We start from the raw sequence: 17,129 nt of genomic DNA on the forward strand, positions 1-17,129 counted from the left end.
TGGGTAGACCTGGTTGGAAATTTTCTGATGGAATGCATTTCCTCCTCCTCAGCAGCCCCCTGAAGAGCTGCGATAAAGCTCTGGTTTCCAAGCTCCCACGCTCCCCACCTCTTTGGAGTTCAGCTGGTGGGCTGACAAGGGTTGGGGGCCAGGAAGCCCTGGGAGTAGAGCTGAGTAAATAACTGTCTTTTTTTTTTTTGTCCATTGAAAACTGGTGTAAAAATATTTTGTTTTGGGGTTTGTTTGATGCAAAATGAAATATATTTCAGTTTTGAGCTTAAACTTAAAAAAAAAAAAGAAAGAAAGTAAAATTCTAGAACAAAAAGTAATTTTTGAATCCAAAAATCAAAACATTTCATTTTGAAAATGTCAAAATGAAACATTTTGAACTTTTGGATTTTTTCCCCCCAACTGAAACAAGGAAAATTCACAAAATGTTTTGGTTGATCTGAACCTACATTTTTTGATGAAGAAAATTTTTGTCTGAAAAATTTCTCCCATCCCTACCTGAGAGCCCCGGCTTCCACAGTCCAAGGGCTTCCAGGCTCCCTAGCTCTGCAGTGGCTATTGTGCCGGGATGCTGTTGAACCAGGACTTCTAGGCTCCTAAGTGGCTCCAGGGAGCATATTTCACTTTGGAAACATCCAAGTGCTCCTGCTGCTTCTGGACTTTCTAGTTCCATGGAAAAAATCTGAAGCTTTTGGAGGTTTGTTCTTATTTAAGACAAAATATTTTCCAAAAACGTAACTTTTTCCACAGACCATTTCCTGGCCAGCTCTAATAATGGGATGTGGCAGTCCATGAAATCAAGGGGTTGAGCAGCGAAAAATCAGTAGACAATCAAAAAGGATCAGTTTAGTTTTCTTTAAAACAGGTTTTAATTCTGTCCTACCTTGTATTAAGCTGTGACACTCTGGTTACCTTTTCCAGACCTGAAGAAGAGCTCTGTGCAGATCAAAAGCTTGTCTCTTTCACCAATAGAAGTTGGTCCAATAAAAGATATTGCCTCACCCGCCTCTCAGATCCTGGGACCAACATGGCTACAACAACACTGCACTTTACTAAACACAGCTAAAAGCCAGTGATGTGCTGAATATTGTCTGCACATACTGTCAAGGTTCCTCCCTCACTCTGAACGCTAGGGTACAGATGTGGGGACCTGCATGAAAACCTCCTAAGCTTATCTTTACCAGCTTAGGTCAAAAAGTTCCCCAAGGTACAAAATATTCCACCCTTTGTCCTTGGATTGGCCGCTACCACCACCAAACAAATACTGGTTACTGGGGAAGAGCTGTTTGGAAACGTCTTTCCCCCCAAATACTTCCCAAAACCTTGCACCCCACTTCCTGGGCAAGGTTTGGTAAAAAACCTCACCAATTTGCCTAGGTGACTACAGACCCAGACCTTTGGATCTTAAGAACAATGAACAATCCTCCCAACACTTGCACCCCTCCCCCTTTCCTGGGAAATGTTGGATAAAAAGCCTCACCAATTTGCATAGGTGACCACAGACCCAAACCCTTGGATCTGAGAACAATGAAAAAGCATTCAGTTTCCTTACAAGAAGACTTTTAATAGAAATAGGAGTAAATAGAAGTAAAGAAATCCCCTCTTTAAAATCAGGATAGTAGATACCTTACAGGGTAATTAGATTCAAAATAGAGAATCCCTCTAGGCAAAATCTTAAGTTACAAAAAAGATACACAGACAGAAACAGTTATTCTATTCAGCACAATTCTTTTCTCAGCCATTTAAAGAAATCATAATCTAACACGTACCTAGCTAGATTACTTACTAAAAGTTCTAAGACTCCATTCCTGGTCTATCCCCAGCAAAGGCAGTATAAAGACAGACCCCCAGACCCTTTGTTTTTCTCCCTCCTCCCAGCTTTTGAAAGTATCTTGTCTCCTCATTGGTCATTTTGGTCAGGTGCCAGCGAGGTTACCTTTAGCTTCTTAACCCTTTACAGGTGAGAGGAGTTTTCCTCTGGCCAGGAGGGATTTTAAAGGGGTTTACCCTTCCCTTTATATTTATGACACATACTGACATAACTGCTTGCAGGTTTGAACTAGAAATAAAGTAGTGGTGTTCTCCCAAGCTATGCCAACACACCAGGCTCCATCCATTTGAGGTGCAGGAATAACATTTGAGACCCTACTCACAGCAGATGGGCAAATGTTCAACATGTGATCATCCATTCTCTGGGTTCCTTCTAGGGTGACCAGATGTTCCAATTTTATAGGGACAGTCCTGATATTTGGGGCTTTTTTGTATATAGGCTCCTATTACCCCCCACCTCATGTCCCCATTTTTCACACTTGCTATCTGTTCACCCTAGTTCCTTCCCATATGTTGGGGTTAATTGCTTCCCATAACTCTTCTAGACTTATTGGGCATGGTTTTTTTCTTTTGGTAGAGCTCAGGACACCCTCTTTGCTCTGCTGCTCACAATCAAGCTCCTCTCAGTTTGTTCCCACTCAGTGGAGCTCACTTGCCTCTTTGCTTCCAATGCAGCTTGTTGGTTCCAGGGGTCAGACTGTGAAAACAGTTGGTGATATTCTACCAAACTGCTCCAAACCCAAGCTTCAATCACTCATGTCAACATCAAAATAAGATGTTCCTCAAAGTAGATTGTGCAGATCTCCATAATACAGTTATGAGCTCGGTGAAATCTTGTTGTGGGCTGAGTTAAAGCCCCATTGAGATTAGTAGGTCTGAACACACCCCTCAATAGACATAACTGTAAGCATAAACCCCACTTAAAACAAAAGGTGTGTGTGAACCCACTCACAAGCTTTTGGCTGAGTATTGTTTTGGGTATGTGTGAGAAGAGGGATCTCACAGAAACTGAGGTCAGACAGGAAGAGACGGAGTGAGAGAGGCAGCCTGAAGGGACAGCTGAAAGCATGAGTCTGACCCTGGAAGAAACCTGGGAAGAAGTTTTGGGGCAGGGGTGCAGGCTAAAAAGAGTGCTCTTAGTTCTGTGAGCAAAAGAATATTTCCTGTTTTATTTCTTCTGTGTTCAGAGATATGGAACTTTGTACATTCTTTGTAAATAAACAAATTACATCAGAGAAATATCTGATACCATCAATTTCTACTTCCAGCTGGAACACGCACTGGGCCCCAAACTTTGGCTGAGGTCAAAAAGAGGCAATAGTATGATCATCCCTCAACTGTAAATGTTACCAACCCCTGAGATGAAAGAGCCAGGTCAAGCTTTTCAGAGTTATTGTTTTAAGCTGCCTGCAGATACATTGTATTTGGTTTACACATGGTTCACATTTTCAAGGTTGTCTTCATTGCCATAAATGCTAGTGACATTTTATGAATGAAAGCTTAGATTCTGGAGTACAAGATGGCAAGTGCTGCTTCTCCCCAAAAACAAAACAAAACAACCCAACAGCCCACCACTTACAAGCCACCACAAGATGGCACAATTTAAGCACTAAATGCCAACTGCAAGACAATTATTATTAAAAAATATTAAAAATTATGCCATTGAAGGTTCATTAAGACAGATGGAAATAGACAAAACCAGCTGTGTCCTGCTTTCCTCTTCCTTCCTTTAGAGTCAGACTTTTAGAATCTTGCTGATTAAGGTCCTGAGATAGACACTTCTTTTCCGGACATGCATCCAATGTAAATAGGCAGTGAAGTGGGCAGAAGGTAAAGTGGAACTCGTATTAGCTTCAGAGGGAACTAGAGCAAGCCAACTATATTTATTATGTACAATGACAAATTTCAGCATGGAAGGTGATGAATGCAAAATTCTGAATGAAGTGACACACTGAGTGGGGAAGAATAACAAGGCTTGACCTGTTGTGATAATTCAAGCTGAAATTTGTGATAATTTTGATAATTCAAGCAAACAATTGTTACAGCAAGAAATTTAGTTATTTATTATTCATTATTCTTGAAGCATACATCAGATATCAGCAAGAGCAGATGTCAAGTTCAGTGGAGTCTGGTTTGCTGTTCAATACTTGCAGTGATCATTTGGTGGTATATGGATCACATCTTACTTGTTAAAAGCTATTTCCCATGATGCTAATTTATTTTCTGCATACTTTACAGATAATTGGGTTTTTGGTTATAAGGATCAGACTGGAAGCGATTTATTTTGATTTCTATGTCCTTTTCATAGGAAAAAATTCTGCATGTTTGAGTATACCGGGGTGGGGGTGCAGATAAAGAATTGAACAGCTTGTGGAAACTGTTCAATTCTAGTTAGAGCCATTTTAAAAGACATTGACCTTTCATGAGAAAGCAATATCTGTCATAACTTGCTGTGTGTTCACTAAGGACACACACACACTTGTGCTATTTAGACATTATGGGTGTCTCAGAGCCACACCACCCCTGAGGAAAGTCAAAAAAGAATTTTGCCTCAGGGTGGCAGAATTCTTCCTACTGGCATCTATGGGAGCAGAGCCCGATGCTATATTTCTTTAAAAGTGGACCTTACTTCCCCCACAGTTTTGGTCCTACTCTATGAACCAGTGCAGATGGCAATGGGTCAGGGCTGCACTTCTTCCCCACCTTTCCCCAACCCCTTTGAAGCACAGGGACTGCTATTTATACAGCTCATTCATTCATCATCTGCTTGGAGTAGGTTCACCAAGGGATGATCCTTCTTCTGTCCCCTCCACCATCTCCACTGTGCAACACTTAAGTGCCAGCCACAATCTGGCCCTAGATGAAGATTTTGACTCTATGCACATATCTAATTTGGAAAATTTACTGTTTTTATTAATTGATACAAGCAGGCTCATGTGAGTTGATCAGCTTGAAGCATCCTCCCTCTCCCAGATTGATCCTTGAAACAGAATCCCACAGTAGTTTGGTTTGTAGGGCTTTTCTATCTATTGTAGTTAATGCAATGTAAGAATACAACAGGTTGAGTATTGCCAGCAGTGTTTGTTCCCAATCTGAAGTGAGACAATTTGGACACACATAATAGCTTCAATCAATGCGTTGAGGGAGCAACATGAAAGAAAAGAGCTGCTGTGCAGGCTAATATAAAAGACTTAGATTACAGATCATGTTCTGTGCTGTGTGACTTTAACAACCTAGATCTGGTTGTCTGTGATGGAATAAATTCCTCCCTATTGGTATCACTTTCTGACTATTTGTGGAAGATACGAGTTGTACTCTGTTATAATTGACTCTAGCATTAAGAATGAGTAATGAATCCCAGTCTACACCCAAACGAGCAAAAATCCACCGGACGTTCTGTTTAAAAACTCATAGTGCAGTATGTCCCCACTTTTGTTTACTGTCCTTTTTGGTATTTACCTCTCCCATTGCCGCTCCCATAGCAAGCACTCTCCACCAGCGCTCAAAAAACCAAAGTTGCTTATTTCCCTTTCCCAGAGATAATAGGCTAAATTCTGCCTAGACCAATGTCACTTACACCAATATAACTCCAGTAGTCTCAATGCAGTTGTACATATTGAGGGGACAAGAGAGTATGTTCCAATGTGTTGGTGTAAGAATACCATAAATTGGTCCAACTTGATCTTCAGAAAAACTAGTAATGGACTGTGATGAATGAATATGCTGCTGAATGCTTATAATGTTTGTGATGTTGCACCCCGTAATGCTTTATGGGAATATGCTTATGAATATATATATGACATAACTGGAATATGTTTTATGCTACATATGCCATGTAACATATCTCTGCAAAGGTTATGATCTACTGAATATATTTATCTTATTTGAATGTGTCATTTTTGTACTCGAAGTAATGAATATTGGCTGTATACTTGTTTAATTTTAAATAGCTTCAGTGAAGCACTTGGTCAGCTTCCTGAGAAAAGACTATTCTCAGTAAGTGCCAAATCAAGAAGTCCTTAAGCCAACAATGAACTTGGAGATGCCAATCCACATCTGAGCTTTCCCAGGAATGTGGCTTGGCTGGTAAGGAACTCAGTCATGCATGGATATGTGACTTGCCCATTTTACTCCAAAACTATTTTGTAGCTGGATTCTACACAGGGGGAGGGAAGGGTGTCCACCCACAAAAGAAAGTCTATTTAAACCCCTGGGAGACCCCTCCATTTTGTCTTCAGCTGGCTCAAGCGATAGCCTCTCCACCCCAAAGGATATCTGAAAGAAACTGGGACAAAGGACAGTTACTACAGGGGGTGTGAGTGATTGCTGGATCCAGACTAGAAGAAGACTAGTCTGTAAAAGGAAGCTTAGTGAAACACCTCTGAGGGTGAGGTTTTATCTGTATTCAGTTTTCTTACTGTATTAGGCATAGACTTGCATGTTCTATTTTATTTTGCTTGGTAATTCACTTTGTTCTGTCTGTTACTACTTGGAACCACTTAAATCCTACTTTCTGTATTTAATAAAATCATCTTTAACTTATTATTTAACCCAGAGTATGTATTAATACCTGGGGCGGGGGTGGGAGTTGAAACAGCTGTCCATATTTCTCTATCAGTGTTATAGAGGATGAACAATTTATGAGTTTACCCTGTATAAGCTTTATACAGGATAAAACAGATTTATTTGGAGATTGGACCCCACTGGGAGTTGGGCATCTGAGTGTCAGAGGCAGGAACGCTTCCTAAATTGCTTTCAGTTAACCCTGCAATTTGTGGGATGTGGTTCAGACCTGGGTCTGTGTTTGTAGCCAGCAATCGTGGCTGGCACAGCCAGTCAGGGTTCTGGAGTCCCAAGCTGGCAGGGAAAACAGGGGCATAAGTAGTCTTGGTACATCAGTTGGCAGCCCCAAGGGGGTTTCTGTGATCCAACCCATCACAGCGTTTAGCCTGTGGTGCGTGGGAAGGATTTACCTCAGCCTAGATGGTGACTGATCAGCATCATATAGAGCTGGGCATAGTCCCTTGGTGCAAGTGGCTGCCTTGAATGGTCCAATTTGTTCAGCCATGGGAGTTATGATCTTCCAAATACGCTGCAGGTTAAAGCACATTGGTTGAGAGATTGTTCAGTCTGTTTCCTATTGTACAGTAAATTCTATATTTTACAAACCTGTGTTTTGTCCTTGCAGTTTATAATTGAATTTTACAATCAATGTGTCTTGTGGCAATATGTATGTATGTATGCCTGACAATATAAGTTGTTCATTCTCCCTGGGCTACTTCTATCAGTAAGGAATCAGATATCTTTGCCTGGGTGTGATCAAGACCCAGAGATATTTATTTTTACTGCTTCTAGCAAACTGGGTCTTTATGGCTGTGCAGATATTGTTCTTTCAACAATTAGCTACTAAAGCATTGTTAGATAGATCTTGCATTGCGTAGCAATTGCTGGAACTTGCAGCTGGCTGTGCTGCAAGTGGACAAATCCATAAACCCTAACACTGATGATCATTACCTTTCACCATAGGTTTGTCTGTGTCAGGACATGGGAAGCAGCTACATTAATTTAAATATAAAGAAAAGCAACATGAAACAGCAATACTTAGCACTTGTATCTTCAAAGTACTTTACAAGCATTAACTAATGCCTTTGTGAGCTAGGTGAGTATTACTGCCCCCAGTTAACATTTGAGGGAATAGAGGCACAAAGAGGTTAAATGAAGTGCCTAAGGACAAACAGTAAGTTGGTGGCAGAGCAGGGATTAGTTACTGATTCCCTTTCTTTGGGCTCCTTACTAATGAGTGTTCGATCTCTCTACTACTCTCTAGTTCACATTTTTAGTTAATTAAATAGACAGGCAATCACATTCTACTTTTATTTACACTAGCATTAATCCAGCATAATTCCCCCAAACTGAGTGTACTGAATCAGACACCTATGCCTAAATATTAGCTATTAGAAGAAAAGGGCCTGATTTTCAGATCACCTACAGCTCCCACTGAAGTCAAAGACATGGATTTAGGTGTCTGATTTTGTACTTATTTTCTTAAAAGAAAATGTTCACCATGTGCACTGATGATTGACTGTACAAAACCAATCTAGTTCTGAACATCTCACTCAGATTATTTGCCTACTAAGGATTTGTTTCTTGTATTTGGCTTACTTGTACTATATACACATTACTACACATAAAAGACTATGTTAAAAGAACATTATGCTTGCAATCTCAAGCGTTCATGCTACCAGCTCTGCCTATACTTCTCTTTGGAAGACTGACATATAGTGCACTAGATAACTGACCCTGGAGAAAACTGATAAACTTAGATCTAATCTTTTTACTAATCACAAAAACTGGTTAGCTGTTGTTCTCCAGTATTCTGTCTTTTTCTCCCAGTTTGCCAAACTCCCTGTTAAAATGATTTACTCAATTCTATATTCATCTTCCTGTCACTTTCCACCGTAAAGAAATTCTAATAAATAACATACACAACATCCCACCCCCATTTCCTTTCCAGCCCTGGCCTCTTGTTTTCACACAGTAACCATCTGGAAGAGCTTATTTTCATTAATCTATTTTACTTGTTATTCACCTTCCTATTTTTTTTCCTAGTTACAGTGATGTTTGCTTAAAAGTATGGCACATGCCCACCACCTGCATCCAATATATTTTGCTCCACAGGAGCCAATGCAGCACTCATTAAAATACAGAAGGTACTTGTTGAGTTCAGTGAACACTCACTGAATATTAATGAACATCTGGGTTCTCGCTATGGATGGGAAAACTTGTTTGCCTGAATTTGAACCCACTCTAGCATTGTGGATTTGAAAGTTGTGCAGGTTCTGAACTTCCAATCCATCTCAAATGTGAACATTTGTTAAGCCTCACTAACTTCAGTTTTATAACAGTTTTATGGGTGAATTCAGTGCTTGTGACAGTCCTAGAGCCTTAAATTCCTGTTTTATCTAAGGAATGGGTACAGATCTCCTTGCCCCAGGGAGGGTTTCTCCATGAATGGGTTGAGGCTCACTGGTGGGGCAGCCTGGCAAAACTTGCACTGCTGCCTGCCTGTGCTATGTTTCTGCTCTGTGCATGCATAAGTTAATGAGTTTTATGTCCAAGGCTGGCACTTTGCTAAATTTCACGAGCATTAAATTCATTCTAGGTGAAATTTGCCCTTCCTGGGTAAAGCAATGGCAGTCAGATTGTCTATGGAACTAAACATCAGTGTTCTAATTTATGTCACCCTCAACTCATAGGCAACATGACAGGGTTGCAGTTTGGCCCTGTCATGGAGCCTATGGTTGAGAATAGCAGTTGTTCTTCCTCTGTCTGCTATGTGGGAGTTTTAGACCACTGAATCTATATTTCCATTGCCCTCTTATAACCCCAGTCCACACCCTGAGCCCACATACTTCGAGCTAGCATGAAACCCCCTCTGGACCATGTAGTGATTCACAGCCACTCCCATGAAACTTTCTTGCACAGTATTGCAACAGCATTTAAGTGGCATATCGTGGACCTGTCTGAATTCTAAGATGCTGGGCAAATCATGGATTTTTCAGTTTGTTGGCAATTTTAGAAAGTTGAAGAAAAATAATTTTCAATGAGATAAAAAGCAAATTTTGAATTTTTTTTTCAAATTGAACCTCCCTCGCCCCCCTCAAATTCGCAAAACAAAATCTCAAACTCTTTGTGTTTAACAAAATGTTATGGTTCAATGGCAAGTTTTTTTTTAAAATTGTATTTTCAAATGTAAAATTAAAGGAAATATGTAAGCAAAAGAAAAAATCTTTTTGACCAGAAAAATTAAAATGTTGTTTTGAAAGTGTCAAAAGGAAACTGTTGATTTTTCTTTCAGAATACTTTTTGCTTTTCAAGTTTAACAATTCGGGAAAACTGACACAAATTTGCAAAATGCTTTGGTGTCACCAAATCTGTATCTTTCACTGAAAAATGTTTGGATTGAAAAATTTTGCCCAGCTTTGTGGAAGACCTGTGTAGGTTCAAACACTATTATTCTGGACAAGACTATTCTTCGTGCATCTCTGAAATATAACAGAGTTAATAGTAGGATCTCAGAGCTCTTACAGTACATGTTGATGACTTTGAAATCCATGTGTTGTACATAGTAATGTATTATATTGACATGTAGTTTGGGAATAACATGCTCCAAAGAAATGGAATATAGTTATTTATATAATTAACAATTACATATGTTTCAAAGCTTTCACTTTTCCCGAAGTGAGAACTTCTGGCCTGTAGCTTTTTCCAATTTCAGTACTATGTCCTGAATCATTTAGTGCAAAGATAGTCCATGGATGTCGCTGGCGTTCAACACATTTGTATTTGAGATGGCAGTATTCAGACATGGATAGAAATTAGTATCTAACTTTTCCTTCTCTTTAAACTGATTATCAAAGAATGCATTTGTCTGATTTTTAATAAAAGAATAAGCAGTGTTTTCAATTTGTTAAATATTCAATGATCAAGGCTAGATTTCTATTTAAAAAGCCCTACTCCAGTTATAGTAACTGCCTGCCAGGAAGCATGTTTTAATATTTGTTCATCACACTGTAAAAGGCAATCAGAAGAACAAGCCAATCGAGAAAAATGTGTTTCCCTAAATTATTCTTCTAATTACTAATTTACAAAGATTTTGCTTATTAAAGAATGAAATTTAAAAAAAATGTTTTCAGCTATTTAGAACAAAACAAACAAGGAATGTATCTCCATGTATTGGGGATGAACTGTTAATTTGATAAAAGCTCTAATGGAGATATTTTCAAAACAGACCACCCTCCACTCCAATTTACCATGCAAGTGCTTGATCCTTTTACTTTTGGATCCAATGAGATCAGCTTAGGCCCTTACTGTCTTCTATTGTGCCTGTTTTCCATAAGGACCTATGTTTTTATTGACAGAAGGAATTAAGAGCTAATTAGAGATGACATCAAGAGAGTGTAGAGGGGTTGGGCAAACCAAAAGAGCAAGATGGAGGAAAAGATATTAAATAAAGTAGTGGAGAAAGTAAAAACAAACATGGGCAGACTATGTGAAGCTGGGAAAGCAATACTCTTAGTTATGCTCCATAGAAGGCACTTCAGGCTTTTTTTTACTTATTTATGTTTTTGGTAATGCCTGAGGGGCAGCCAAGAGTGAGGCCATTATGCTAGCATGGTACAAACACAGCGTAGTTGTCATAAATATAAAGGGAAGGGTAAACCCCTTTAAAATCCCTCCTGGCCAGAGGAAAACTCCTCTCACCTGTAAAGGGTTAAGAAGCTAAAGGTAACCTCGCTGGCACCTGACCAAAATGACCAATGAGGAGACAAGATACTTTCAAAAGCTGGGAGGAGGGAGAAAAACAAAGGCTCTGTGTCTGTCTGTATGCTTTTTTTTGCTGGGGACAGAACAGGAACGGAGTCTTAGAACTTTTAGTAAGTAATCTAGCTAGGTATGTGTTAGATTATGATTTCTTTAAATGGCTGAGAAAAGAGCTGTGCTGAATAGAATGACTATTCCTATTCCTGTGTGTCTTTTTTGTAACTTAAGGTTTCGCCTAGAGGGATTCTCTATGTTTCGAATCTAATTACCCTGTAAGGTATCTACCATCCTGATTTTACAGGGGTGATTCCTTTACTTCTATTAAAAGTCTTCTTGTAAGAAAACTGAATGCTTTTTCATTGTTCTAAGATCCAAGGGTTTGGGTCTGTGGTCACCTATGCAAATTGGTGAGGATTTTTACTAAACCTTCCCCAGGAAGTGGGGTGCAAGGGTTGGGAGGATTTTGGGGGGGAAGACGTGTCCAAACTACATTTCCCAGTAAACCCAGATAAAGTTTGGTGGTGGCAGTGGAAATCCAAGGGCAAAGGGTAAAATTAATTTGTACCTTGGGGAAGTTTTAACCTAAGCTGGTAAAAGTAAGCCTAGGAGGTTTTCATGCAGGTCCCCACATCTGTACCCTAGAGTTCAGAGTGGGGAAGGAACCTTGACAGTAGTAGATTGTCCCTGCCCTGAAGAGCTTACAATCGAAATAGGCAAAACATAAACAGTAAGTAATGGTGTAGAACACTCAGGCAGAGTGAACAATGATGGCGGTGAAAAGCGTGTTCGTTCCACGATTATTTTTGGGGGCAGTAGGGGTGAGTATATTTAGGAGGGAATAAGCTAAATGGGGAAAAAAAGGGAAGAAAACATGAGGCGATCAATACCTCCTGGGTGATATTTGAAAGTAAGGATAAATTGGTGTCCATGGATTTAAGTAGTCCTCATATTCATCTTGGGTTAAACATATAAATTTTTCTTTGATTCCTTGACCTTTACATTCCAGATGTTAAGCCATTTGTATTAGGAGAGGGAACTGAGTTCTTAGCTACCATAATTAAATAGCTGGTGCATAGTCTATAATAAACTAATCTATAAATAATAGCAAATCAATAGCATCTTTGGCCACCTTCCCATTAGATATATCTCTGGTGAAAGGGATGGCAATAAGCTCATTATTTTTGTGATTGTGGGCACAGTCCTGTAAAATATTGATGCCTTCAGCTCTGATTCATCCAAACTCTCAAGTCCTTTCTCCTGGCAGGACTCCCATTGCCTGCAATGGGAAATGAGGGCACTCTGTACCTTGCAGGACTGGAACAATAATTTCCAGCCTTATTCCCAAAACTCTTACTGAAAAGATTCCCCACCCCCCAACGTGAAAGGGGCTGTGTTTCCATCATATGGTGTATTACTAGGGTCACTTTCATAAGGGCTATCATTTTGCATTTCTTTTATATTCTGAAAGCTGTTAATTTATTTTTAATTAGATGTGTTTCCATAAAAATATTTTCTATGTAAATATGGTTGTAGCACACACTGTGCCCTATGAGTCTAACAGGAATAAATATTGTACTGGGAGAACATTCTGCATACTTTTAGTATCTGAACACATAAAACATCAATCTCCTCCCATTTATGTATATGTACAGTTTTTACATTGGCTTTATCAGTTATGGTTCTCATGAAGCATTATCAACAATCTGGCAAATCCTTTGGTGGCACTCTTATTAGAAATGGAAGGAATATGTTTGAGTAGGTTTTTCAGACATGCAACACAGTAAGTTCTTATGCCCAATATATGTCATACATGGGTTGCCACTTCAGGGGAAATCATTTCAGAACTGGTGTCTGTTTTTGCCATCACTGAGACATGAGAGGAAAAAGTGATCTCATGGTTAAGGCCCTTGATTGGTTCTCAGGAAAGTTGGGTTAAGTTTCTAGCTCTGCCACAGACTTTCTGTGTAAACTTAGGCCTAGTTACTTAATATCTCTGTGCCTCAGTTCTCCATCTGTAAAACTGAGCTGACATAATTAGACAAGACAAATAAAGGGAGGGAAAAAGGAAGTAAGACATTCAGGGTAGGGACTGTCTTTTGCCAAGGGCTTGTCTACATGAGGAAATTTACCAACATAACTATACTGGTATAATTCTACTGCTACAGCAACATAGGATAAACTGGAAAAAGGCTCTCTTATTCTGGAATAAGTACGTCCATGTGGGACGTTATATCAGTATAACTGTAATGATAGAATTATACTGGTAATTTCCCCCATGTAGACAAGAGGTTTGTACAGTGCCCAGCACAATGGGGCTTTGATATCAGTTGGAGCCTTTAAGTGCTACTTGTAACAATAATAGCTTACATTTTTAGCGCACTTCAGAGATGAAAATGAAGATATCAGCCGTTACAGAATATTCCCAGGAGTGGAGAAGTAAGACATATGTTTGTTTAAAAAGTGGGAAGCTCCAACTCTGAGTGTTTTTACCTATGATTGGTTTTTCCCCAGCAGTCCTGTGACCTTACCCCCCCCTCCTGCCCACTTCCTTATGCTATGAACTTTTGGTTCCATGTAAATATGTAGTTTCTTTCATATAGATTTTTGGTTTTGCTTAATTGTCTTTAAAACACAGAACAAAATACACAAGTGCAGATAGAACTGGATAGACAACTATCATTCAGCTAATCAGAATTTCACCTGCTCACGTGGCGTACAACTTAGACTTGTCATCAAAGCATTTGGTTGAGGAGTGCATATTATAATGCTGGCTGTGACATGAAGAGTTTCCTGCATAGCAACCAAAAGCATTGCCAACGAGCCACGGGTGTCCAGCACCTGAGGAAGAGACAATGTGATAATTGTAGACACCACTCTCAGATTCCACTCTTTTGAAGTTCTACTTTTGCATCTATTATTCTATCTGTAACCCCCTTTGGAGTTTGTCAGCTCCTGGAACACTGGACTGAGTCTTGACAGGACCTTGCCTATGGAGTGCAATAGTGGCTCCATAGTTTTGTAGACCATTTACCAGCCTGCTTAGAGTCTGTAGCAGGAACAGAATAGATGGTAAACCCCTGTAAAAGCCAGTAGTGGGGCTTGTGATGGGGTGATTTGTACAGACAGTTTGCTGGGCCAATGAGGAGCCAGGACTGCTCAATCCTTTGGTGTGAGGGGATAGCCTGACTCACAGACAAAGGGACTCAGTTTAGTTTAACTTTTTGGAACTTTTATTTTGAAGTCAGGAGTTGTGAGAAATGCCGTCAGTGAGGCAGGGGATCAACCCCCTGTTGGCTATAGACCCAGCTGAGACCTCCCGAGAACTCTGGACCAGGGAGCCAGGCAACCTGCCCCACTCAGGTGAAAATACTGTGAGAGGGCCTCTTTTGTTATCTTCAAGCTGGCTAATGTTTGCAGTGCTCTACACTCCTCTTCAGACTCATTCTACACATTTCCTCTGCTTGGGAAGGTGCCAGGGAGAGAGCTGGCATTTATGATACAGTTGTGAATGGTGGAAAGTGGGGAATTTATTGTATTATGAATATATTAGTTGACCATAACCCTTTACTTCCCTGGATCCACTGTTCCCTGCCTCCCATAAAGTCCCCATTTGTTATACTGTTGTTTTGAGGTGTGGCACATTATTTGTTGGGCTTTGTATTATTGTATTTTTTGTGTACAGGGTCCTATTCCTTGTTAAGGGTAGCATTATTAGCCATTTCTCAAGTGACAGAAACCTTTGTGTCCCAGGCACAGAGAGGAATCCCCTTGAGTGGAGGCACAAGGCATCTCAATAAAGAACCCAGGACCCAGCTCATGGAAGGAAAGGGGAGAAGCCACTCTGATTAGCAAGCACCAGGGAGGGACAACATAACTATCTACTATAGTAAGTATATCTGCTTAGATACTTATTACAGTTATATATTGATAAATATATTAATCTATTCTCTATAGCTATATATTCTTTATTTTACATAGCATCTTTCATCCAAGCTCCTCAAGGTGTGTCAAGGTTCCTTCCCCACTCTGAACTCTAGGGTACAGATGTGAGGACCTGCATGAAAGACCCCTAAGCTTATTCTTACCAGATTCATAGATTCATAGATATTTAGGCCAGAAGGGACCATTATGATCATCTAGTCTGACCTCCTGCACAATGCAGGCCACAGAATTTCACCCACCACTCCTAAAAAAGACCTCACATCTATATCTGTGCTATTGAAGTCCCCAAATTGTAGTTTGAAGACCTCAAGGAGCAGAGAATCCTCCAGCAAGTGACCCGTGCCCCATGCTACAGAGGAAGGCGAAAAACCTCCAGGGCCTTCCAATCTGCCCTGGAGGAAAATTCCTTCCCGACCCCAAATATGGCGATCAGCTAAACCCTGAGCATATGGGCAAGATTCATCAGCCAGATACTACAGAAAATTCCTTCCCGGGTAACTTGGATCTTACCCCATCTAAAAACCCATCACAGGCCATTGGGCCTATTTACCATGAATATTTAATTACCAAAACCATGTTATCCCATCATACCATCTCCTCCATAAACTTATCGAGTTTAATCTTAAAGCAAGATAGATCTTTTGTCCCCACTACTTCCCTCGGAAGGCTATTCCAAAACTTCACTCCTCTGATGGTTAGAAACCTTCGTCTAATTTCTAATCTAAATTTCCTAGTGGCCAGTTTATATCCATTTGTTCTTGTGTCCACATTGGTACTGAGTTTAAATAATTCCTCTCCCTCTCTGGTATTTATCCCTCTGATATATTTATAGAGAGCAATCATATCTCCCCTCAACCTTCTTTTAGTTAGGCTAAACAAGCCAAGCTCCCTGAGTCTCCTTTCATAAGACAAGTTTTCCATTCCTCGGATCATCCTAGTAGCCCTTCTCTGTACCTGTTCCAGTTTGAATTCATCCTTCTTAAACATGGGAGACCAGAACTGCACACAGTATTCCAGGTGAGGTCTCACCAGTGCCTTATATAATGGTACTAAAACCTCCTTATCCCTACTGGAAATACCTCTCCTGATGCATCCCAAGATGACATTAGCTTTTTTCACAGCCATATCACATTGGCAGCTCATAGTCATCCTATGATCAACCAATACTCCAAGGTCCTTTTCCTCCTCCGTTACTTCTAGTTGATGCGTCCCTAGCTTATAACTAAAATTCTTGTTATTAATCCCTAAATGCATGACCTTACACTTCTCACTATTAAATTTCATCCTATTCCTATTACTCCAGTTTACAAGGTCATCCAGATCCTCCTGTAGGGTATCCCTGTCCTTCTCTAAATTAGCAATACCTCCCAGCTTTGTATCATCTGCAAACTTTATTAGCACATTCCCACTTTTTGTGCCCAGGTCAGTAATAAAAAGATTAAATAAGATTGGTCCCAAAACCGATCCTTGAGGAACTCCACTGGTAACCTCCCTCCAACTTGACAGTTCACCTTTCAGTAGGACCCGTTGTAGTCTCCCCTTTAACCAATTCCCTATCCACCTTTCAATTTTCCTATTGATGCCCATCTTATCCAATTTAACTAATAATTCCCCATGTGGCACAGTATCAAACGCCTTACTAAAATCTAAGTAAATTAGATCCACTGCATTTCCTTTATCTAAAAAATCTGTTACTCTCTCAAAGAAGGAGATCAGGTTGGTTTGGCACGATCTACCTTTTGTAAAACCATGTTGTAATTTGTCCCATTTACCATTGACTTCAATGTCCTTAACTACCTTCTCCTTCAAAATTTTTTCCAAGACCTTGCATACTACAGATGTCAAACTAACAGGCCTATAATTACTTGGATCACTTTTTTTCCCTTTCTTAAAAATAGGAACTATGTTAGCAATTCTCCAATCATACGGTACAACCCCTGAGTTTACAGATTCATTAAAAATTCTTGCTAATGGGCTTGCAATTTCTTGTGCCAATTCTTTTAATATTCTTGGATGAAGATTAT

At 39.9% G+C, this 17,129-nt stretch overlaps 1 long non-coding RNA gene across 1 annotated transcript in view; it reads left to right on the forward strand.

Moving 5' to 3' along the window:
• The window catches only part of LOC125639652 (uncharacterized), a 152,454-nt gene that overhangs the window by 57,213 nt on the left and 78,112 nt on the right, over positions 1 to 17,129 (forward strand). The window contains exon 3 of the long non-coding RNA XR_012669406.1: positions 14,914 to 15,049. This is a non-coding gene — a long non-coding RNA (uncharacterized LOC125639652). The remainder of the gene's footprint in view (positions 1 to 14,913; positions 15,050 to 17,129) is intronic.

This window comes from Caretta caretta, chromosome 7 (assembly GCF_965140235.1).
Source record: "Caretta caretta isolate rCarCar2 chromosome 7, rCarCar1.hap1, whole genome shotgun sequence".
Classification (NCBI taxonomy): Eukaryota; Metazoa; Chordata; order Testudines; family Cheloniidae; genus Caretta; species Caretta caretta.